Source organism: Nycticebus coucang, chromosome 10, assembly GCF_027406575.1.
Source record: "Nycticebus coucang isolate mNycCou1 chromosome 10, mNycCou1.pri, whole genome shotgun sequence".
Taxonomy (NCBI): domain Eukaryota; kingdom Metazoa; phylum Chordata; class Mammalia; order Primates; family Lorisidae; genus Nycticebus; species Nycticebus coucang.
The window spans coordinates 112,097,392-112,122,293 of NC_069789.1; the positions used below are offsets into that span (position 1 = coordinate 112,097,392).

A 24,902-nucleotide genomic window follows, 5' to 3' on the forward strand; every position below is an offset into this window, starting at 1 on the left:
CATATGGAGGGCTATTTCAAAGGGTCTCTTTCCCCCATGGTGTGTCCTTCTGTACTTGATTCCATCTGGTGCTCAGTTCTCTGTTTTTAGGGGTCAGAGCTGAGGCCTCCATAGACCTGACACCTTGCCCTATTCAGGTTCCTCTCCATTTCCTGTACTTGGAAGACCTAATCAGGATGTGGGCAAACACTGGCTGCTGTTTCTTTGCATGTGGAGTCAGGAAACTACATGAGCTGTCTGCCGTCCTCTCTGCCTGTTCATATCTATCTGAGATAGGAAATAACCAGAGCATTGAATTTCCCCTTTCCCAAGCCAGTCGTCACAATATGCCTCCCTTCTGGTCCCCAAAATGTGTGGGGATTTCTCTCCTGCCACTGCAGGCAGAATGGGTACCGAAGATCCCATCTTGGCAAGGGAAAACACCCCCTGTGTTGTGTGACCGGAGAAGCAAAAGAACAGCAGCTTTGCCGTGGGTATAAGCTCGCTCCTGCAATTATTAAGGGTAAACAAGAAACAGACTACACAGTATGGGATGGCGTGTAGCAAAGTTCTTTATTCAGGGATTTGATTTTATACACTTTTAGTCACGTACACACTTAATCTATCATCTGTTAGTTTCACCATTACCTCATTTTACCTATCTGAAATTAACTTGTAAGGAAATATCCTGTTACCACATCAACACAATCACTTCTGCAGTAAACATCCTCTTCTAGACACTGACTAATCTCTTGGGCAGGTATCTAAATAAAGATCACAAAGAAGAAAGCAGCCACAGGGAAACAGAGTTAATGGAAGAGTACCTTCAAGTGTTCACTCAGTTTACTTAGCATGAAGTAATGACTGTGTCTTTCCTCAGGGCAGAGCACCTAGAGACCTCTACAATATGTTTTTAACATATGTCAACCCTCTGCCCCATATCTCTGAGGAAGGGCGGCATGCCCTTTGGCCTCAGGTCTAACGGGGTGCACAACTTCAGAGAATTGGCTTGTAGAATTTTAACTCCAGGCAAGCTAACTCTGCACGTGTCCCAGGGGGGCCCAGGTCCCTTAAGCCTCTGAAAGAATAGCAAGCCGTTTTAAACTCACACTGAGTTCACTTTGTGTGCTTGATGTAGGATACGTTTATTTCTAAATATTATCCTATACCCTGGAAAAAAAAAATTTCTTTTTGAGACAAGAGTCTTGCTATGTTGCCCTTGGTAGAGTGCTGTGGCGTCACAGTTCACAGAAACCTCAAAGTCTTTGGCTTAAGCGATTCTCTTGCCTCAGCCTCCCAAGTAGCTGGGTCTACAGGTGCCTACCAGAACTCCTGGGCTATTTTTTATTAGTAGTTGTCATTGTTGTTTGGCAGACCCAGGATAGTTTCGAACCCGCCAGCTCCGGTGTATGTGGCTGGCGCCCTAGCCACTGAGCTACAGGCACCCAACCTAATTGTTCTATTTTTAGTATAGACAGGGTTTCAATCATGCTCAGGCTGGTCTCACACTCCTGGGCTCGAGTAACCCACCCACCTCAGCATCCCACACTACTAGGATTCCAGGCGTGGGTCACCCAGGCCCGGCCCAAGGGCAGATGTCAGTAATAGCCTCATAGCTTTGTTTCTTGAAATATCTCTCTACCTGATTAGCCAGTGAATCATTATTCTGCACCCAGGATTTGTCTACATTGCTGTACCCTTGATAGCAACATTTTATGTCTTTCTGAGTACAGTATGAGATGATCTCTCTCTTCTCCATGGCCATACCTAGGTATTTCCTATTGAGTCTCACTGAGAACATACCTGCACATGATTTCCTAGAATCTCCCATGCAAGTGCCAACCAGGTCTGATGTACCTTAGGTTCTGAGATCAGAGGAGATTGGACACATTCAGGATGGTGTGGCCATAGACAGTCTTCTAGAATCTATATGTAGAATTTGTTGAATATATGCCTAGAAATAGAATTCAAAGGTCATTCAATGTGGTAAATTTAATTTCATAGTAAATATTATAAGACATATAAATAAGATTTCTTCCTACATTGTCAAATCATCTCTCCTTCTAATCTCTTCAATTTTAACCTCACTCTCACAGCTTTAGTCTCATAGTTGACAATGGGATAGTTATATGTTGGTTGCTAAATCACGTTTCTTTTACTAACACAGAATTTTAAATGGCTTAGTATAATTATGTTTCCATAGATTTGTAAGTATAATGTCTGTGTCTGTAAACCCATGTATTTTGTATTCCTGACCACACCAGCTTCCACAGGATCCCTTCCCGCCAACACTACTCTCACTGTGTAAACCCAGTTGCTTACCATTGGCAGACTTTTGCAGGACACTGCCTAAGTTGTTATTTTTACTGGTGCCTGAATCAGGATATACCCTGGGTGATGACTCGCACAGCATTGTCCATGAAGGATGACTAAGTAACCCTGTTTGGCAACATAGCCAAGACCTTCTGTGTCCCTTGAACTGTTCCCCTATGCTCCTCTGTTTCCTATGACCTGTTATTTCTGGTGCTGCTTGGATCAGCAGTTGCTTCTAAGAACACGTGTTAGCCTGCAGGCCCTGGGTCAAGTCTTATTTTTCTCATTTAATACACATATTTGGGTTAGATACATAAATGCTGTGGACCTCCTGTTTTCACAGGAAATGTAATTTATCTCTTGGTTACTCTAACAAGCTTGTGCTGGTTGATGGCTAAGAATACTGCATTGCTCTGGGCCTGGTGGGTTCTATCCTGGCCTGGGCCTGCTAAACAAAAAAAAAAAAAAAAAGAAAGAAAGAAAAAAAATAAGAATACTGCATGGTGTTTGTAAAGACTGCTAAATTCTGAATAGGACCTCAGCAGATGAACTTTGACTAAACATGAATGTTCAAATCATAATTGCCTGAATTATATTGTATAAGATTGTATTTCTCAATTTGTTCCGAGTCATGTTTTCTGTGACCCTAGTTCATACATTTTCCAAGTACAAATACATCATTCCCTTTAATCATTGAACACCCATGTGCTTTCAGCCCATTGCAGTGCTTTGCCTGCAGGGTAAAAATACTGTCCTTTCAGGGTTTTTGCAAGGTGTTTTGCTAATAGGTAATTTCATGCTAGCCTTCCCTGCCTACTCTTCTGAGTTACATGAAATCACCTTTTCTATTTAAAAAAAAAAAGTTTTCCTAATAGTTAGGAAATTGTGTGTTTTATAACTCTGTATGCTGTACCTATGTTACTTTTGGTATAATGTTATATATTTCAATAGGAGGTGTTTAATGACCGTGGTAATTCCTCAGACGCCTGTGGTTCTTTATATCTTGTAGGTATCTCTTCTATATGTGTGATAAATGAATTACCACCTACAGAGAGCAGTAGTACAGAAGAAATATCCCTCACAGTGATGTTGGAAAGGAATGAAAACCATGACATTGAAGACTTTGGCTTTAAGGAAATCCAGAAGAATATACATAACCTTGTGTGTCAGTGGAGAGATGATGAAAGACATTGCAGTGGAGTCTGTATGACCCCTCAGGGAAATCTCACTGGTAGGAGAGATCAGCATGATAGGAAGGATTCAGAAAATAAGCTTGTTAATAATCAGCTGGGATTGAACACCCAGTCAGATATGCCAGAAATGCAGCCATTTAAGATTGAAGAGAAAATTTATGAATGTAATCTCGTGGAGTCATCTGTCAACAATGATTTCTTGGTTTCCCCACCCCACAGAATTCCTTCTACTGTGACACCCCACCTTTGTCATGAACATGAGTATGATCTTATGGATTCATTATTCCCACAAAGAGAGAAACCAGAAATAGTGACAGAACATTACAAATATACTGAGTGGGACAAGGCCTTTAATCAAGGGTTACATTTCAATACTCATCAAATAATGCATGAGGAAAAGAATCGATTTAAATGTGATATATGTGCCAAGGTTTTCAATAAGAAATCAAGCCTTGGAAGTCATCAAAGAGTCCACACTGTAAAGAAAACTTACAAGTGTAATGAATGTGGCAAGGTCTTCAATTACATTTCACGGCTTGCACAGCATCAGAGAATCCACACTGGAGAGAAACCTTATAAATGTAATGAATGTGGAAAGGTATTCCGGGAAAGTTCAGCCCTTGCACAGCATCGGAGAATTCACACAGGAGAGAAACCTTACAAATGTAATGAATGTGGAATGCTATTCCGTGCAAGTTCAATCCTTGGACGACATTGGAGAATTCACACTGGAGAGAAACCTTACAAATGTAATGAATGTGGCAAGGTCTTTAGTCGTATTTCACACCTTGAAGAACACCACAAGATTCACACTGGAGAGAAACCTTTCAAATGTAACAAATGTGGCAAAATGTTTAGTAATAAATCATCCTTGGGAACACACTGGAGGATTCATACTGGAGAGAAACCTTACAAATGTAATGAATGTGGGAACGTATTCCGTGACAGTTCAGGCCTTGCACGACATCGGAGAATTCACACTGGAGAAAAACCTTATAAATGTAATGAATGTGGCAAAATGTTCAGTAATAAGTCATCCCTAGGAAAGCACTTGAGGTTTCATGCTGAGAAAAACCTTACAGATGTAATGAATGTTACAAAGTCTGCAGCTGTAATTCACACCTTGCATGGCATCTAAACATAATGGTGGGAAACCTTATAAATGTAATGAATATGGCAAGGTATTCAGTCAGAATTCACATCTAGCAAATCCTTGGAGAATTCATAATGGAGAGAAACCTTGTAAGTGTGATGAATATGGCAAAGTCTTTAGTCAAAATTTGTATCTTGTGTATCATGGGAGAATTCTTACTGGAGAGAAACCTTACAAATGTAATGAATGTGGAAAGGTTTTCAGTCCAAACTCATGCGTAGCACATCATTGGAGAGTTCATGCTGGAAAGAAATCTTAGAAGTGTACCGAGTGTCGCCAAACCTTTAGTGTTTGTGCAAGCCTTATTGTCCATCATGTACTCCATACTGGAGAAACCTTTTTTTTAGAGACAGAGTCTCACTTTGTCACCCTCAGGAGAGTGCCATGGCATCACCAACCTCCAGCTCTTGGCCTTAGGTGATTTTTTTGCTTCAGCTTCCTGAGTAGCTGAGACTATAGGCACCTGCCACAATGCCTGGCTGTTTTTTTGTTGCAGTTTTGCCGGGGCCAGGTTTGAACCTGCCACCTTTGGTATATGGGGCCAGCACCCCACTCACTGAGCCACAGGCGCCGCCCCTGGAGAAACCTTTCAAAAATAATAAATTGAATGTGGCAAGGATTTCAGTGATAGTTCCTACCTTGAATATCATCAGAGATTTTATGCTGCAGAGACATCTTATTAATGTGACAATGTAATTAATGTAGGAAGGTATTTTCTCAGAATTACAGCCTTGGAGGGCATTAAGTAATTCATACTGGAAGGAAACTTTCCAAGCATGAGGAATGTAGCACAATCTTTAGTTGTCATGTAAATACTAACCATCAGTTAATCCATGGATGAGGGCAGCCTTTCAGATATATTGAATGTGGTAAACCTTAGGCCATAATTGTGACATTTGGATTTTTTGAACATGGCTTGCTGGAGTCAAACCTAAAACCTGAGCATAGCAAATTGTTTAGTGTACATTCACTTCTCAAAACACATGTGATAACCCATACAGGTGAGATACAATTGAAATCTCATGCATGTGGCAAGGTCTTCTGTCACAATTCACACCTTATACACCATGAGAGAATTCCTACTTGAGAGAAACCTTATAAATACAATGAGGGTTTGAAACCCTTCATTATGAATTCAAGTATGAATTGACACAGGAAATTCTTAGTAAAGGGCGTTCATGTGATTGTATGTAGCAGAGATACTGTATTCCACATTAGAGAGTTTATAGAATAAAGAAGTCTCTAATTCTCCAAGATTAACTTGGGTGTACACTGCAAAATAATCACAAGTCAAAATATGTTAAAGGGGCGGCGCCTGTGGTTCAAAGGAGTAGGGCCCTGGCCCCATAAACCAGCGGTGGAGGGTTCAAACCCAGCCCCAGCCAAAAACTGCAAAAAAAAAAAAATGTTAAAGGTCATTCCAGACTGGGTCAGGGTTCTTATGCCTGTAATCCTAGAACTCTGGGATGCCAAGACTTTCAGATCAGCCTGAGCAAGAGATACCCCAGCTCTAAAAATAGCCAGGTGTTGTGGCAGGCGCCTGTAATCCCAAACTTGTGGAGTCAGAGTCACATCACTGTGCGTGAATCTTTCCATGCTCCCATATCCAATGACCCCAGTTCCCTACAGTCCTTAAAATCCCCAAAGTGCTCCCTTCACCCTGTGTGAACTCAAAAGCCATGACCTCCCAGGGTCACGTAACCTTTTGTTAAAATGGCTCAGAGATTGGTCTCATCACCTGTACAGGCCAGCCATACACGTCCTGTCGCCTGATTTTCTTGCTTGAAACCTCTACTGACTTCTTCCCAGCTCCTGCCGTTTCGTCCCCCTAAGCCTTGGGCTTGTACCCTGGAGGGCAGCACCACAGTTGCAGAGAAGCAGCAGGTTTTGGGATTCCTCTGACCCCATCCGCTCCTATTCCCACCAGTACCTTCCCTTGTGTCGGGGCCTTTGTGCTGCGCAGGCTTCCCCCTCACAACCACCACATCACCTGACCTGGCACATTGTGGGCAGGGATGCCACTTGGACATGTCCTTTCATATTTGTTCTTCCCAAATGCCACCTTGCTGGATAATGTGCTGTCTCAGAGGCTGTCATCCCATCTCTGTCACTATGCATGTGTATCTATCTAAGAGCAGGTGAGAGTAAATAGAAACATTGAGGAGAATAGAAGAATGAGGGAGACCTCAAGCAGAGGGCTGAGAATGGGGAGGGATTTGTAACGACATCCTAGGAGTGAAAGAAGCTGAAGATGTAGGAGAAGAATGTACTTAGAGAAATACACAGAAGAGCTCCACAGTCCAAGGTGAAGGGTGGTAAAATAGGGAGCCGGGCAGCAAAGGGGAGGCCTCTCAGACTGACAGGGAGAAGAGGAATGGTTTTGAGCCAGGGCAAATAGAGCAGCCTAGTGCTGGGACTAGAGGGTGCACCTAGTGACAAGAAGTAGAGGAACCATACAGGAAAGAAGGCCAGACCCCTGGAGGTGCCAGGGAGTGGGGAAGGTGTTGTCACAAGGGAGAGGGACTTTAACAGGGAGGAGGCAGAGACAGGGAAGAAAGAGGCAGAAATATATGAGATCAGGGACAATACAGACATTGGAGAGAAAGATCCCCGTAGGTGAAACAAGTTTCCAGAATGGAACAAATCAGGTCTAAGAGAAGGAATTGAGAAAAGAGAAAGAACAGGAGAGGAGGAAGCACAAAATGAGGGGCAGAAGCCCTGTGGGAAAAATGAAAAAAAGCAGGAGAAAGAAGGCGAATGAGAAATATATGGGGAATGATGACAGAAAACAAGGAAATGAAGACTGAGGGGACCCTGAGCCCAGATGCATGGCCAGTTGATAGAAATGGATGATTACATTATGATATATTGATTTCTGCCTTTGTAATTTCACAAATTTAAAATTTGTTTACATCATACAGATAAGAATGAAAATTGCAAAACTTCTATCCACACTGCTGGTGCATTTGATAATTACTGGTGTAACAGGCCAGCTTCCATTTGTAATCTCTATCAGAAAACACACACTGGGGAGAAACATTACAAATGCAACGAGTGTGGCAAAGATTTTGGTCACAAATCAAACTGTAAAAATCATTGCTCAATTCATACTGGAGAGAAACCTCACAAATGTAATCACTGTGAGAAGCATTCAGACTAAAGTTATTCCTTACAGGTCATCAGTGTACTCATACTGGAGAAAAGCCTTACAAACATAACGAGTGTGACAACTCAGACATTGAAGATGATCACAGAAATCATACAGGAGAAAAACGTTACAAATGTACTGAGTGTGATAACTTTCTTCGATAACAATTCAGCCGTAGCTGAACGTCGGTGTATTCACACTTGAGAAAGGCCTTACTAATACAATGTGTGTGGCAAAGTTTTCCCCAAAAACTCTAACCTTAAAAATCATTAGGCTTTCTATTCCACAGAGGAACCTTAGAAATAGGAGTGTTGACAAGTTCTTCTGTTAAAAATTAGATCTTAAACTTGATCACAGAATCTATATTAAAGAGAAACCTTACAAATGATCTATGTAATTAGATCATTAGTCAAATTTCATGCCTTGAATAGCATCAGAGAATGCTGAGAGACTCTGCAGCCTCATTGAGGATGGCAAACTCTTCATGATGAGTTTTACCAATAATCGACATCAGAGAGCCCATACTAAAGAGAAATCAAAAAAATGCATTGTCTGTGGCTGGGCTTCATCCAGGCCTGACCACTCACTCTCTGAAAGTATATCTTCAATGCAACCACAGAAATAAAATGTTTATTGTGAGGCTAATACCCAGTGACCATTGCTTGGAATATTGGAGAGTTTACACAAGAAATGTCAATGTTTACTTCTCTAGTATTTAATTTCTGATGTTACATGATGGAGAGTAACTATAAATCAAAATACATTGACCCTCATCACATGATATGCATCAAATAACCTTAGTCGAATATACTAAGGTTATACAATGTTTCATTATTTGAGTTTCTTTGAAAAGGCTGCTTCACTTATATGACTTTCAACCTGAACTTTGAAATCTCTTCATATGCATTCCTTAACATTTCACTGTGGTGTCTTAGAAAGAATCAATACAGGCTCAGTGCCTGTAGCTAAGTGGGTAGGGCACCAGCCACATGCACTGGGGCTGGCAGGTTCAAACCCAGCCCGGGCGTGCTAAACAACAATGACAACTGCAACAACAGCAGCAAAGTAGCCGGGTGTTGTGGTGGTGGGCGCCTGTAGTCCAAGCTACCCGCTGAGCTATGGGCGCCGCCCGATGTGAGTAGTTCTTGAGGCTGATTCATGTTTACCTCTTGGCATTATAGTTTGTTTTATTCAGGATACATCATAATTCCTCAGTTTGAACTAATAAAATTCAACATTTTTTCATAGCTAATTGAGTCATAATGTTTCTACCAACATTTTTTTATTCCACCTGAAGAGGATACTTCATAACAGATAATAATAAGAAATGCTTATGCCAGTGGGTTTTTTTGGTTTTGTTTTGTTTTGTTTTTTAGAGGCAGAGTCTCAGTTTGTCACCCTCGGTAGAGTACCATGGCATCACAGTTCACAGTAACCTCCAGCTCTTGGGCTTAGGTGATTCTCTTGCCTCAGCCTCCCGTGTAGCTGGGACTACAGGCACCTGCCACATGCCTGGCTAATTTTTGTTGCAGTTTGGCTGGGGCCAGGCTTGAACCCGCCACCCTCGGTATATGGGGGGTCAGTGCCCTATGCCAGTGTTTTTTAACCTTTTTAAAAATCTCCTACCACACTTGAACCTACAATTAAACTTGTGGTGCACACTTCAATTATTTTGATCAAATAAAAGAGTATAAAAAATATACTTACTGTGCTTTGAACTTTGTTCAAAGTAATTTAATTAATGATCTTTAAAATTTTTTGAGGCACGCCTAAGATCCTCTCATGGCACACCAGCATGCCACGACACGACAGTTGAAAATCACTACATTAGGCTCTTATGGTTGAAGCATCTAGGACAGTTTTGTTTTATTTCTTTTTTTGTGTGTACAAAATCAAAAGAACAAATTCTTTTGGGTACATGCACTAGGTAGGTATGATTACTACAAAGTCATCATTCGTGGTAGGTAAGTTACAGTTTCTACACCCTGCCCTGGGAAACTTACGTGAGTCCAGTGAAAATTGCAGAGAGGTACTAGTTCAGACTCTCACACCCTCAAACTTGCTCATTGTGGGTGAACATGCTCTGTGTGATTATATTTCTACATGCTTCTCTCCTGTCCCAAGTGTGATCCATGACATGTCCCTGCATTTTCCTTAAGCAAAAATGCACACATACTAATATGGAATTTATTATGAAATAAAGGGATGTCTGGACAATAAGGATACAAGTAACTCTACTTCCATTTTGTCCTTGCAGAACTCAGCAACATAATTTTAAAATATCCCTCATGATGGTCCTTTTGAAATCAGCACTGAAAATGGAACTTGGTTTTGCTGGATAAAGTAGAAACCACCAATATTGGCTCTTATAACACTGACCCCACTGGATCTTGTTTGTTCACATGCACCTAATCTTCAGGATGTTGACAGTGATGCTCTATGCAGAAGAGATGTGAGGATTTGTATTGCACATTGAGGTTTCTGAGGAAAGCAGGATAGTCCTCCCCACCAGCTGGTGCATACATAGCTTGAGAGCAAGTGGCATGTGTGGAGTGTTATGAATTTTAAGGATGGCGTGGAGGTAGAGTAGCCACTTGTATGTGTTTTAAAGCTATAGCTGGTGCCAAAGGAGAGAGCACTCAGGCATTGCTGTTAGCCAACCAGATGAGCAGAATAGGAAGAGGGAACACAGGTACAAAAGGTGATAATATTCAAATATCACAGGATACAGTTTGACTTTTTAAGATATTAGTATTTTCTTTTTTTTTTTTTTTTGAGACAGAGTCTCACTACATCACCCTTGGTAGAGTGCTGTGGTGTCACAGCTCACAGCAGCCAAAAACTCTTGAACTTAAGCGATTCTCTTGCCTCAGCCTCCCAAGTAGCTGGGACTACAGGCGCCTGCCACAATGCCTGGCTACTTTTTTGTTGTAGTTGTCATTATTGTTTAGCAGGCCCAGGCCGATTCGAACCTGCCTGCCTCGGTATATGTGGCTGGCGCTCTAAGCACTGGGCTACAGGCACTGAGCCATCAGTGAGTATTTTCTACTGAAATCCTTCAACTTGGGTAGAAAAGATCTTGTTGATTGCACATTTCCTTCCTTTCTTGCTGCCCCATAACTCACATGGTATAGTGTGTGGTGGCTCACACCTAAAAATCATCAGGAATTGAATACCAGCCCAGGCAAGATCACTCTACTAAAAACAGAAAAGTTAGCCTGGCAGTGTGAGGGGCGGCACCAGTGTTGCCGTTTATTCTGGAGCCTGAAGCAGAAGGATTGCGTGAGCCTAGGAGTTTGAGGTTGCTGCAAGCTAAGCTGATGCTACACCATTTTACCCTGGGCAACAGAGGGAGACTTTGTCTCAAAAAAAAAAAAAAAAAAAAAACCTTTGTGAAATATTATTTAGTTAATTTGCCTAATATACATATATAATATATAATTTATTTTTTGAAGTAGAGTCTAGATTACTATGTGGAAACATTTATTATGTAATAAATATGATAAAGGAATTTTACAAAAAAGAACTTATATAAAATGAGGGAAACAATTTTAAGGTTATGATATGAAGCAATATATACCATGGTTCATTTTCAAGTCTAATAGAAATATCTGGTTTGTAGAGGATTTTTTCATCTAATTTTTTCTCTTTCATATACTGTTGGTCAGAGTGTATGTTTAATGTGTTTATTTCCTATGTTATTCTTGTGACAAATCTAGAGTTTGTAATTAAGGGTGCTGTTTGGAGACAGATTTTGTGACATTAGCATGCTCGTAGGACAATGGCAGGCAAAAACTAAGTTCTTTATGAAAATTCAGTGAACCTTAAAGTGTTTTGCTGGATAAACTAGGGAGAGCAAGATAGTGAACTATAATTTTTTTTTTTTGCAGTTTTTGCATTTTTTGTCCAGGGCTGGGTTTGAACCCACCACCTCCAGTATATGGGGCCGGCACCCTACTCCTTTGAGCCACAGGCGCCGCCCATGAGCTATAATTTCTTAATGTGGGCCTTGTCTAAGATCAGATGCTCGGAAGTCACAGATGTGGAAGTTAACCAGCATCTACAGAGGAAAATGAAAAGTAATGAGAGGGAAAAGCCCCCAGACTCCACTTTGATTTTGGGACAAGGAGATAATCTCTATTGCTGAATCCCTAGAGGCCATTGTGCCACCTTCCTCTAGCCTGTATTTCTTTCTTTCTTTTTTTTTTTTCTTTGAGGCAGAGCCTCAAGCTGTCCCCCTGGGTAGAGTGCTGTGACATCACAGCTCACAGCAACCTCAAACTCGTGGGCTTAAGCGATTCTCTTGCCTCAGCCTCCCAAGTAGATGGGACTACAGGCGCCCACCACAATGCCCAGCTATTTTTGGTTATAGTTTTCATTGTTGTTTGGCAGGCTCAGGTGGGATTAGAACTTGCCTGCTCTGGAATATGTGGCTGGCACCTTAGCCACTTGAGCTACAGGTGCTGAGCCTAGCCCATATTTCTATTCAGAGTGACATCTTACAGCAAAGGAAGATGTTTTTGTGGTTGTGCCAGGAAAACTGGCATCCAATAGATTGTATTTCATCCAAAATTACATTATAAAGGCATTTTCATATAATAATTTCAAGTTGTTTGAGGTGGTACACACTTACAATCCCAGCTCCCTGGGAAGCTGTGGCAGGAAGATCATTTGAGAAGAGAAAACAAAGAAAAGACCTAGGGCAGCGCCTGTGGCTCAAGGAGTAGAGTGCAGGCCCCATTACGCCAGGAGTGGCGGGTTCAAACCTGGCCCTGGCCAAAACTGCAAAAAAAAAAAAAAACCCTAAAATACATAGCAATTTAGCTGGTGCCGTGGCTCACACCTATAATCCTAGCACTCTGGGAGGCCACGGCAGGTGGATCACTTGAGCTCAGGAGTTGGAGACCAGCGTGAGCAACACTGAGACTACGTCTCTACCAAAAATAGAAAAACTACGTGGCATTTTGGTGGGGACCTGCAGTCCTAGTTACTTGGGAAGCTCTGGCAAAAGGATCTCTTGATCCCAACAGTTTCAGGTGGCTGTGACCCAGGGCGATAGAGTAAGGCTCCCTCAAGAAAAAAAAAGGGGGCTCAGCGCCTGTGGCTCAAGCAGCTAAGGTGCCAGTCAAATACACCTGAGCTGGCGGTTTTGAATCCAGCCTGGGCCTGCCAAACAACAATGACGGCTGCAACCAAAAAATAGCCGGGCGTTGTGGCAGGCACCTGTAGTCCCAGCTACTTGGGAGGCGGAGGCAGGAGAATCGCTTAAGCCCGGAGTTTGAGGCTGCTGTGAGTTGTGATGTCACAGTACTCTACCCAGGGTGACACCTTGAGGCTCTGTCTCAAAAAATAAAAAGAATTAAAAAAAAAAAAGAAAGGAAAAAAAAAGGATGTATACATTAATATATATAACAAATTTTAGATGTTACCTGCATAATGAACTTACATTCATGTGAATTTATGTGCATTTAGAACATATTGATGTGACTCTACCATGAGGCCAATGAAGTTTATTTTAAAAGTACATTTTGGGCGGCGCCTGTGGCTCAAAGGAGTAGGGTGCCAGCCCCATATGCCAGAGGTGGCAGGTTCAAACCCAGCCCCGGCCAAAAACTGCAAAAAATAAAAAATAAAAAAATAAGTACATAATCTCAAGAGTATAAAAGAATATCCAGTGTAAAGAACACTTATGTAATTTCCACCTGTATTCAAGACTTATTGCTTTTTTGAGGGGGTGGGGACAGAGTGTCATTATGTTGCCCTCGGTAGAGTGCTGTGGCATTGCAGCTCACAGCAATCTCAAACTCTTAGGCTTAAGCGATTCTCTTGCCTCAGCCTCCCAAGTAGCTGGGACTAAAGGTGCCTGCCACAAGACCCAGTTATGTTTTGGTTGTAATTGTGTCCTTACCTCTGTGCAAGACCAACTAACAGGCATCTCCACCTTCATGTGTCTAAAGGGGACTTTCTCTGCTGTGAAAAACATGTTCTCCTGCAGTCCTTACATCTCAGAGGAGGACAACCCTGTACTCCCTGGGGCTCGTGGAACTTCTTGTCATATATTTTACGTGGTAAAATATATGCCACGTGAGTTGTACTTAAGCTAATTTTGAACCGAGGGCCTAGAGAAACATGTATCACTCACATGTCTCTTGAGCTATCTTGATATAAGGAAACACCCATGTCCCCAAAGAGTAATTTTTCTTATACTGTGCACTCACTATGTTGTAATAGTATATAAGACAACATGTCATTTTCTTATTTTGAGGCAGAGTTTTACTCTTTTGCCCAGGGTAGAGTGTGTTGGCATCATCACATCATTATAGCTCACAGAAAACTCATACTCTTGGGCACAAGTGACCCTTTTGCCGTAGCCTCCCAAGTACTTGGGACTATAGGTGCCTGCCACATACCTGGCTAGTTTTTCTATTTTTAGTAGAGATGGGCGTCTTGCTCTTGCTCAGGCTGGTATCAAACTCCTTAGCTAAAGCAACTGTCTCAGCCTCTCAGAGTGCTAGGATTGCAGGTGTGAACCACCATGCCTGGATAAGGCTTTATATCTTAAAATATCGTTGTTGTTTTTTGTTGTTGTTGTTGTTTTGTTTTGTCTTTTGAGACAGAGTCACACTATGTCACCCATAGAGTTCTGTGGCGTCACAACTTACAGCAACCTCAAACACTTGGGCTTAAGTGATTCTCTTGCCTAAGCCTGCCAGTAGCTGGGTTACAGGTGCTCACTACAATACCTGGCTATGTTTTTGTTATTGTTGTCATTGTTGTTTAGCAGGCCACCGGGTTCGAACCCACCAGCCCCGGTGCATGTGGCTGACGCCCTAACCACAGAGCTACGGGCACCAAGCTAAAATATCTTTTGGGGTTTATTTTTTTTTTTTTGAGACAGTGTTTCAAGCTGTTGCCCTGGGTAGAGTGCTATGGCATCATAGTTCATAGCAACCTCCAACTCTCGGGCTTAAGCAATCCTTTTGCCTCAGTTTTTCTATTTTAGTAGAGACAGGTTCTCGATTTTGCTCAGACTGGTCTTGAACTCATAAGCTCAAGCAATCCACCCGCCTCAGCCTTCCAGAGTGCTAGGATTACAGGCTTGAACCACCGCCCCCGGCCTTAACACATTGTTCACTGATAATTTTGCACAGAAGCAATCCCATGTCACCGGTTATTTTTCTGATGATAAAATGAAGAAACTTTTACAATATTCTACATTACTCTGTGTTTTAAAAATTGCAATAGCTAATCCAAGTTCAAACATGAGTTAACTTATGATCAGTCAACAATGTGTTCGGTTCATTCTTGTATTAAAGCAAAAAAAAGTACATGTTTACTTAAAACAGGTGGGCAATTAGGTTTTAAAACTTTGCTCGAGAATTAGGAGAATTAAGTATGTAGATCGGGGCCTTCCCTGCTCAGCTCCCCCAAGACCTCTCTGGCCACATCTTGTGTCCTGCTCACTGCCTCTGCTCCAGCCCCATGAGCCTTTCTTTTCCCCAGGTTGCTCCTGCCTCAGGGTGTTTACAATGGATGTCTCTCTTTCTAGAAGTCTCCTCCCCTGAGCTGCAGGTCACACGTACCCTTCCTTCCTTATGTCTTTGTGCTGATATCCCCTTCTCACAGGGGACTTCTGTCCTCTATTTAATATTTCAGCCTCCTTTTCACCCACACTTGGCCCTGCCTGGTCTATATTGGTCCATCTGACTTTTTCTTTAGGGTCCCTCACATTTCCTTATCTGGATACTGGTGACAACAAGTATCCAAAGAGAAAGCAGAGTGAGAAGGAGGGAGGGGTCCTGGCCTTGTCCCTTTGAGTGGAGTTCAAGACTGGTCTTACATTAGAGTATCAAGGCTTTTCTCAAACACTCCCCTCGTGTCCCCTTGCCATTTACATAGTCAGATTGGGAACCACCTTCAGTAATGGTTCCAGTCACCAGGTGTGTCCAGTCTTTGTTCAGCACTAAACACAAAGGGTCTGTGTCCTCCACAGTTGAGGGCTGAGCTGAGCCTGCGATCACAGAGCAGTAAGGGCCTGTGCTCTGCCTAGGGTTTGGGACTGTGCCCTGGCACAGTGCGGCCCAGCTCACCCCTGCTACAGCGTGTGGCAGGGGTTACCAGGATGGGAGTGAGGTCTGATGAAGGAGTCAGAGAATCACTAGTTCATCATCCTGAAGGAGGGTGTTGTCCCTGCATCCCCCTGGTGTTATGAACAGGAGAGAACCATCTTCTTACATGGGAAGTCTTTCCTCTCCAGGGGATCCTGACACAGAAAGGCAGTGTGTTGATTCTCAGCATTCAACACCATGTTTTTTTTATCATCAGGATTGACTTTTAAACATTAATGTTGGATGAGGAAGAAGCCCAGGTCGGGGGGAAGAGGAAAGAAGAGGAATCAGTAATGGCTAATGCTCAGGTATCGTGCTGCTCTTGGTGGATTAATCTATGTCTTTCTCCTTTCTCAATGCTGGCATAGGACTTGCTGATCTTCTCTGACTCTGAGCCCTTCTGAGTGACATGTTTGTTCCCACTCCCCCATGCCTTCCTTCAGTTCTCCTCTCTACTTTAATTCTAACTCTCTAAGACCCAGTGACATGACCTTGTGAAGAGGCTCCATTGGACACAGTCCTGGGAAGGGCTTCACCCCCAGCCCTAGGGTAGAGAGGGGAGTGACCCTGTGGCAGCAGTGCTGTTGGGCAGGAGGGACTGTTCAGGGGCCACATCTGGGTGCACTGCCAGCTCTCTGTAGTCATAGGATAACATGGTATATTCTAGAAAGGGCATCTTCAGGGTCATCTTTTCTGCCTGATTTTCTACTATTTTTAGAGCTAAAGGACTGAATTACTGTATTTCTCATACCAAATTGTTTATGACCAGGAATAGTATGGACAGATAGAGAGACATCCGTGACAACAGAGTGTTTTATTCCATCATCTATTTTAAAATATGGAGTCATGATAATTGTCTGTGTTCAGTAGATTGGTTCGGTCATTCTCAGTGTTTCTATCCCACAGAGGCTGTGCTGTTCCTATAGGGAGTTGATCGCTGTTACTCAGACAGGAGTGCAATGGCCCAATCATGCTCACTGCACCTTCCAATTCCGGTGCTCAAGTCCTCCTCCCATCCCATCCTCCCATCCCATCCTCCCACGTAGCTGATGGTGCAGGTGCACATCCCCACGCCTGGCTGCTTTTTACTGTGTATAGAGAGGGGTCCCCTTGGGTCCCCTCAACTCAAGCTAGAGTTGAACTTCTGCCATCAAATAATTCTCCCATCCTGACCTCCCAACGTGCTTGGTTTTGCAGACATGAGGCACATGAATGGCTGGAGACAATTCTTCACTGATTATTTCATTGTATATTCTATCATGCAGCTTTCAGGTCATATGTTTACAGATAATGTAAGTGGTAATATGTTCATGGCATCCATGCTGGCTTTTTTTCTTTCTTTTAAAAATTATGTCTGTTGCTTCAACTTACATGCTATAAGCTTCAGTAGTATCCACTGATTCCCTGTTTAAGATCACATGTTAGCAGATTATATATGTCATAATATATTCATATCATTTAGCAAACTGCCTATTTTCTTGTTCTTTTCAAAATTATTTTACTGTTGGCTCGGCATCTGTAGCTTAGTGGATAAGGCACCAGCCATGTACACCAGAGCTGACAGGTTCGAATCCAGCCTGGGCCTGTCAAACAACAACCAAAAAATGACAACTACAACCAAAAAATAGCCAGGCGTTGTGGTGGGTGCCTGTAGTCCAAGCTACTTGGGAGGCTGAGGCAGAAGGATCACTTGAACCCAAGAGTTTGAGATTGCTGTAAGCTGTGACGTCAGGGCACTCCCCCCAGGACAACAGCTTGAGACTCTGTCTCAAAAAAATCACTTAAGCCCATGAGTTTAAGGTTGTTGTGAGCTGTGACACCACGGCACTCTATGAGGGAGACATAGTGAGACTCTGTCTCAAAAAAAAAATAAAATTATTTTATTGTTCCCTAAACTTAAATAACATGTAAGTTCATATCCACAGATCCCCTGTGTTCATGGAGTGTATCTTCTGTGGACAAGGGGGTTCTAGCCTATTCTGTATCCAGCATTGAAAACTAAGGCACAGTGTCATACATTCGCTATCAGCCTGAGCCCCACAGAGGAGAGAGGAAGCTGTGTTCTGCCTGGGTATCATCTCTACCCCGAGGGGCATTCAGCGTGGGAGTGGGCTTCACTGGAAGGGGAGGTGGTTCTAAAGAAGTGGTCAGAGATGCTGTACTTGGTTTTCCTATAGGAGTTATTGTCCTTGAAACCCCCTGGCTTGGTGGTCAGCAGAGGGCTGTTTTTGCAAAGAGACGCATCCTGTTATTTCAGTGGATATGTGTACACATGTGTGAGTGTGTACATGTGATATGTGTGAATGTGGGCATGGGTCATCAAAGGCACATCAGCATTTTACATAAATTTTGTGTATTTTAACCATTGAACTTTTTTTTTTTTTGAAACAGAGTCTCACTATGTCGCCCTCAGGAGAGTGCCATGGCGTCACAGGTCACAACAACCTCAAACTTTTAGGCTTAAGCTATTCTCTTGCCTCAGCCTCCCAAGTGGGTGGGACTACAGGCGCCCACCACAATGCCTGGCTATTTTTTGGGTGCATTTGTAATTGTTGTTTAGCAGGCCTGGGCCAGGCTGGAACCCACCAGCCTCAGTGTATGTGGCTAGCTCCCTACTCACTGAACTATGGGTGCTGAGCTGACCATTGTACTTTTATCTTGAATATTTTCTATGGCCTTTAAATTGTTCTACATATTCATGGGGTTTTTTGTTGTTGTTGTTGTTAAGGTGATCCAATTTTATCGAAAGCTGTTACAGAAAATAGAATTTAAATAAAATTCTGGCTGAGCGCCTATAGCTCAAGTGGTTAAGGCGCCCCCCACATACACCAGAGCTGGCAGGTTCCAATCCAGCTCGGGCCTGCCAAACAACGACAACTACAACCAAAAAATAGCTGGGCACTGTGGTGGCTGCCTGTAGTCCCAGCTACTTGGGAGGCTGAGGCAGGAGAATCGCTTAAGCCCAGGAGTTGGAGGTTGTTGTGAGCTGTGATGCCATAGCACTCTACCCAGGGCAACAGCTTGAGGCTCTGTCTCAAAAAGAAAAAAAAAAAAAAAAAAGAACTTAAATAAGATTCATTTTTTGTGATTTTCAGACCTATAGAAGTCTCAGTTATACTCTACTACAAAATAATATAAAATACATTAGTTCAAACTAAGGTATAAAAAAAATTTAAAAATGAATACTGAATCATTCAATTAGATGTTTACAAATAATTTCTTTCTGATCATTTACTAGTTATAACTCTTTAAAATTTTCAGATAACCACTTTGAATTGAGTGAGAATACCTGCACTTACACTGAGGCACTTTAGCCCCAACTTTCACAAACTACTGGAAATTAGAAAGCACTTTGTTGCTAAATGAAAAACAAAATCACATTTTTCCACTCTAGGGAAGATTATACTGGACTTAAAACTTTTAAATCCGGGAATAGCTCACAACATTAGAGAGAAGTCACTTCTTGCCTTATGAATGCAAAATAAATTCTCTAGCTTTGTGCCCAGAGCACAGTGATTACAACACCAGCCACATGTGGCAGGTTCGAACCCTGCCTGGGCCAGCTAATAACAATGACAACTGCAACCAAAAAATAGCCAGGCATTGTGGTGGGCACCTATAGTCCCAGCTACTTGGGAGGCTGAGGCAAGAGAACCGCTTAAGCCCAAGAGTTTGAGGTTGCTGTGAGCTGTGATGCCATGACACACTACTGAGAGTGACATAGTGAGACTCTGTCTCAAAAATAAATAAATAGGCTCTGCACCTGTGGCTCAAGTGGCTAAGGTGCCAGCCACATACACCTGAGCTGGTGGGTTCGAATCCAGCCCATGTGACTCTACCCAGGGTGACAGAGTGAGACTCTGTCTCAAAAAAAGCAAATATATATATATATATTTATATGTATACACTTACTGTGCTTTGAACTAACTTCAAAATAATTTAATTAATGATCTTTCAAAAAATTTCATGGTACACCTAAGATCCTTTCACAGCACACCAGTGTACACTGATTGAAAATGTAGACGTTAAGGGCTTAGATTCTGGGTCTGGACTGCGTGGGTCTAGTTCCGAGCTCTGTCACTGTCACTTACCAGCTGTGTAACCCCAATTCCTTACCTTAACCTGCAGAGGGTCACATTCCGCAGCTCGTAGTGTTACCACATGAATTTTATGAGTGAATACACTGGAGAAAGCATTGTGTACGCGTTAGCTATTATCAGACAGACATTTGGTAGCCACTGCAACCAAAAAATGGCTAGGTGTTGTGGCAGGAGACTGTAGTCCCAGGAGAATCGCTTGAGCCCAGGAGTTGGAGGTTGCTGTGAGCTGTGATGCCATAGTACTCTACCCAGGGTGACAGCTTTAGACTCTGTCTCTAAATAAATAAATAAATAAATTCTCTAGACTCCCCTCTTTATAGAGACTATCAGCTCACTATTAAGGGCTGAACTGCAGTAAGCATAATTTGGGAAGAAAAACAGACTTCAATGTGAGTATTGGCTAAATAGGCATGTCCTGCAGGGAGCTTCTCTGATTGTTTTTGTTCAGCATTCTCTCAGTCTTTTAAAAACCCACTCCATTCCTAGGATCGCTGAAGAGAGAAAGAGTAAATCATAAGGCCCTGACAGCAACCTTCATCATGTCAAGACAATGTTTTAAAACGTGTCTCTGATATTTCCTCCATTTCCTATTGACAGTGTCTCCCTCATCTATTAGAGTACTTGAGGGTTCTTCATGTGACAGACCCTTACATTTTTGGCTTTTGGCCTAGCATTTGCATTTATTGAAAAAATGTGTTTATATATTCATCAAGCCCTGTACGTAATTTCCTGATATGTAAGGAAATGATATGTCCTGTGCGACTGAGGATGACTTTTGCACCAACTCTTTAGGAAGGCACCTTGACTTTTAAGTTATCTTTTAAAGACCAGAATTCATAGAAAACAAATTGAGTTGTGAAATACCCATTCCTAACTTATTTATTTATCTATTTATTTTTGAGACAGAGCCTCAAGCTATCACCATCGGTGGAATGCTGTGGCATCATAGCTCACAGCAACCTCCAACTCCTGGGCTTAAGTGATTTTCTTGCCTCAGTCTCCCCAGTAGCTGGGACTACAGGCGCCTGCCACAACGCCCGGCTATGTTTTGGTTGTGGTTGTCATTGTTGTTTGGCGGGCCCAGGCTGGATTGGAACCCGCCAGCTCTGGTGTATGTGCCTGGAGCCTTAGCCTCAAATTGAACTACAGGCTCCAAGTCCATTCCTAATTTTAAACAAAGCTATACAACATAGCAATCTCCATTTATTAACCTTTGTCCCATGCAAATTTAAAGAAAAAATAATTTCAAGCCCCAATATAGATCAAAGCTACTTTGACACAATCATGGTAAAACACTTTTCTGAAATGTTTCAGTCCTCTGAGAGAAGTGTAGTGTTTTAATCGACATTATAGATCAAATGTGTTGCCAGGGAACATAGCTTCTGACCTGCTCACAGAAAATGGTCCTGGTAACATGACATGTAGCCAAGATTCCAAGACTAGAATTCAAGGCATTCTCTTGTATTCTGTCCTTGCTTCAAGCTCAGTAGAGATAGAGATCAAAGCTTGGTAAAAATAAGCTGGTTGGGCTTGGCACCCGTAGCACAGTGGTTACGGCGCCAGCCACGTGTGCCACAGGTGGCAGGTTCGAACCCAGCCTGGGCCTGCTAAACAACGATGACAACTGCAACAAAAAATAGCTGCGCGTTGTGGTGGATACCTGTAGTTCCACCTACTTGGGAGGCTGAGGCAAGAGAATCACTTAAGCCCATGAGTTTGAGGTTGTTGTGAGCTGTGACACCACGGCACTTTACCGAGGGCAACATAATGACACGTTGTCTCAAAAAAAAAAAAAAAGAAAGAAAGAAAAAAAAAGTCTGGTTAGAAGACCATGGGTAATGTTCTGCAGCAAATTCAACAGGCCACAGAAGTTTTTCAGAGTTCTCAGTCACTGGTTTGTGTCATTTCTCCATAGCCACCTCTGCCAGAATCATCATCTTGCTGATACTCATCTCATACCTGGCCACCAAATGGCCCATGTCCCTACTGTCTGCAATTCTCTGGCCTCAGCCTCCCAAGGAGCTGGGACTACGGGTGCCCATCATGACACTGGCTATTTTTTTGTTGTAGTTGTCATTGTTGTTTAGCAGGCTCAGGCCAGGTTTGAACCCACCAGCCCGGGTGTATGTGGCTAGCGCCCTAGCCCCGAGCCAGATTCTGATCTTTCTTTCTCTTTTGAGATGGTTTCACTATGTCACCCTCAGTAGAGTACAATGGTGTCACAGCTCAAAGGAACCTAAAATGCTTGGGCTTAAACGATTCGCTTGCTTCAACCTCCCAAGTAGCTGGGACTATAGGTGCCTGCCACCATGCCCAGCTATTTTTTTTGTTACATTTGTCATTGTTGCTTAGCTGCCCTGGCTGGGTTCAAACCTACCAGCCTCAGGTTCTGTGGCAGGAGCCATAACCACTATGCTACGGGCACTGAGCCAGATTCTGATCTTTCTGAGAGTGACTATGGACGTAATTATCTTTTTTTTTTTTGAGACAGAGTCTCACTATGCTGCTTTTGGTAGAGTGCTATGGTGTCACAGCTCACAGCAACTTCCAGCTCTTAGGCTTAGGCGATTCTCTTGCCTCAGTCTCCCAAATAGCTGGGACTACAGGTGTCTGCCACAATGCCTGTCTATTTTATAGGGCCAATGCCCTACTCACTGAGCCACGGGCACCACCCTATTGTAGACTTTTCAAAAAATGTCTAGTTCCCTATTTTCTACCCAGGAGTTTGATTCAGTACTTCTGACAGAAAGCTGGGTGTTTGCATAACACAGTTTCATACACATTCAAAAGGCAGCCTTCTGTGGATGAATTTGTGAATTTTTTTTTTTTTTTTGGCAGTCGTTGGCCAGGGCCATGTTTAAACCTGCCACCTTTGGTATATGGGGCCAGTGCCCTACTCCTTGAGCCACAGGTGCTGCCCTTTTATTTTTTTTATTTTATTTTTTTTTATTTATTTTTTTTTATTTATTTTGAGACAGAGTCTCACTATGTCACCCTGGGTAGAGTGCTGTGGCATCTCAGCTCACAGCAACCTCAAACTCTTGGGCTTAAGTGATTCTCTTGCCTCAACCTCCTAAGTAGCTGGGACTACAGGTGCCTACAAGAACGCCCAGCTATTTTTTGTTGCAGTTGTCATTGTCATTTAGCTGCCCTCGGCAGGGTTCAAACCCGCCACCCTTGGTGTATGTGGTTGGCACCATAACCACTGTCCTATGGGCACCGAGCCTGAAATATTTTTCTTGATACATTTGTATTTTCCTCGCTCTTACCTAACCAAGACTAAATAATTTGCCTTGATCTCTGAGCAAATCTCTCTAGTGATTTTTCCAAACCCACAGCAGTTCTTGATTTCTTGTTTTTATAATCAGGACTCCTGCTTCCTGACCTGACTGTTCTCTCCATGTTGGAGGAAGGGAATGAGCCCTGGACTGTGGAGACTGAAGTGAAAACACCAAGAAATTCAAACTGGGAGGAATGGATCAAAGATGTGCGCTCAGGTAAGAGCTCAAGTGGCCACAGTGTGTGGGAAAGTCTGCAAGGGAAGAGTTCTGTGGATGAACAAAACCTTAAATCCTGTGAGCTCTAAGCAGAAATCTTTGTCTCTACTTACCACTCTGTTCTTTGCATGTGGAATAGTTGATCCTTTTACCTTGTACTGGTGCTGCAACTCAAACAGAGATCAAGGCAAATTATTTGACTGCACAACACCTATGTGAACTCTTTGGCCCCCCGTCTGTGTGTGACACACGGAGGGCCATTTCCAAAGGATCTCTTTCTCCTGCTGTGTGTCCTTCTGTATTTGATTCCATATGGTGCTCATTTCTCTGTCCTTAGAGGTCAGAGCTGACACTGCCATAGACCTGATGCCTTGACCTCTTCAGGTTCCACCCCATTTCCTGTAGTTGGAAGACCTAATCAGGATGTAGAAAAACATGGGCTGCTCTTTCTTTGTATGTGGGGCCAAGAAACAGCAGGGAGCTGTCTGCAGCCCTTTCTGCCTGTTCAGCTCAGTTTGAGATAATAGAAAGCCAAAATTTTTTCTGTTCTCCCCTGCCACAGAACACAGAATGTCTCTCTTCTGGTCAGCAAAATGTGTTGGGTTTCTCCCCCACAAACACCCAACCTGTCTACCGGGAGTTAGAGTCAGATCCCATAGGCTGAGGGCTGAGTCCCCAAGCCTGCTCCCCACGTCATATTCCACTCACAAGTAGTAGGTTGTCACCTCTCCTTCTGACCCACCAGCTATAAGTTGGAGATTCCTTGAAGCTCTGCTCACCTGTGATCATGTGGTAGGCTGGCTCATAGCTCTCAGTGACACACTTTGTGTGTCCGTGTTTTATTATGAGGGACATTTGAGGGGATATGTATGAACAGCCAGATGAAGAGGCTCACAGGGCAAGGTTCGTTGAAGCTTGCCCCACCCTCCACACACATCCGTGTGTTCTGTCTTTGGAATTTTTCCCACCCCACAGTGCAGACCTTTTTATGGAGGTATCATCACGTGGGCATGGTTAATGTTACCTCAGTCTCCAGCCATAGGCGCCACCCCTTTGCAGAATTTCTTTTTTAAGAAAATTTCTGCTGGCTACAACCTCTATACTAAACAATGAAATCTTCTGAAATATATAAATCAGTAGACACTTTCTGGTACATCATTTCAACACATTCCAGACAGAACAATCTGCAAAGGCACAATAGTAAAACAGGCGATTAAATACATAAAAACCAAGATCTTGTATAATATGTGAAAATAGCAGTGGCTGAAACAAATAATAGGACTTTTTTTTCTTATTTCAGATTAATATGAAGGTATAAACGATTAGGTTACATTGTTTGCATTTGTTAGGTAAACTCCAAGTTGTAGTTGAACCCTTTACCCAGGAGGTATGCCATAAATCCCTACAGTGT

The 24,902-nt window shown here is 42.8% G+C and overlaps 1 protein-coding gene and 1 pseudogene across 1 annotated transcript in view; both read left to right on the forward strand.

The window, feature by feature from the left end:
* LOC128595862 (zinc finger protein 480-like) overlaps window positions 1-24,902 on the forward strand; it is a 68,649-nt gene that overhangs the window by 14,281 nt on the left and 29,466 nt on the right. The window contains exons 5-6 of the mRNA XM_053604943.1: window positions 16,112-16,202; window positions 23,363-23,491. The gene's annotated coding sequence lies outside the window, so the exon portion shown is untranslated. The remainder of the gene's footprint in view (window positions 1-16,111; window positions 16,203-23,362; window positions 23,492-24,902) is intronic.
* LOC128595863 (zinc finger protein 83-like) lies at window positions 448-10,163 on the forward strand (annotated as a pseudogene).